The sequence below is a fragment of the Halichoerus grypus genome, chromosome 8, assembly GCF_964656455.1.
Source record: "Halichoerus grypus chromosome 8, mHalGry1.hap1.1, whole genome shotgun sequence".
Lineage (NCBI taxonomy): Eukaryota > Metazoa > Chordata > Mammalia > Carnivora > Phocidae > Halichoerus > Halichoerus grypus.
In genome coordinates, this window is record NC_135719.1 from 145,927,448 (window position 1) to 145,928,157 (window position 710).

At 33.9% G+C, this 710-nt stretch overlaps 1 non-coding gene across 1 annotated transcript; it reads left to right on the top strand.

Moving 5' to 3' along the window:
- Positions 1-359: 359 nt before the first annotated feature.
- LOC118518529 (U6 spliceosomal RNA) lies at positions 360-466 on the top strand. Its single transcript, XR_004908673.1, has one exon. It is a non-coding gene; the product is annotated as a U6 spliceosomal RNA (small nuclear RNA).
- Positions 467-710: the final 244 nt, after the last annotated feature.

Consider the following 710-nt stretch of genomic DNA (forward strand, 5'->3'; position numbering starts at 1 on the left):
AAAAACTAATGATGTAATGTATGGTGACTAACATAACATAATAAAATAAAATTTAAAAAAAGAAACTTTAAGCACATGTAAAATCTTCAAAGAGAAATAGGAAAAAATACATACAAAAACAAGATTGAATGTTAAAGCAAAGGCACATCTGAAAAGAACTAAATGGAGATTCTAAAAATGAAAAATACACTCATTAAGGTAGAAAAGATAAATAGGTTAAGTAGAAGAATAGATACATTGAAGCAAAAATATTGAACTCTAAAACAGACATTTGGAAGTCACACAGAATGCAGAAAAAATAAATAAGTGGATAATATGAAAGAGTAATTTAAGATCTGCCTAACAGAAAGGGAGCTCCTGTGCTCACTCTGGCAGCACATAGACTAAAATTAGAATGATACAGAGAAGATTAACATGGCCCCTACACAAGGATGACATGCAAATTCACGAAGTGTTTCATATTTTTAAAAAAAGAAAAAAAGAGTAGCTCCAATATAGTAAGTTGAACTCTCTTTGTAGGTCTAAAATGGTTGACTATCAGCAATTTCATACAGTTTTACCTACAGTGTCTAATATAAGTGGTGGAAAGGAAAACAATAAAGAATGTGGGAGGGGCTCCTGGGTGGCTCAGTCGGTTAAGCATCCCAACTCTTGGTTTCGGCTCAGGTCATGGTGTCGGGGTCTTGAGATCAAGCCCCACATTGGGCTCT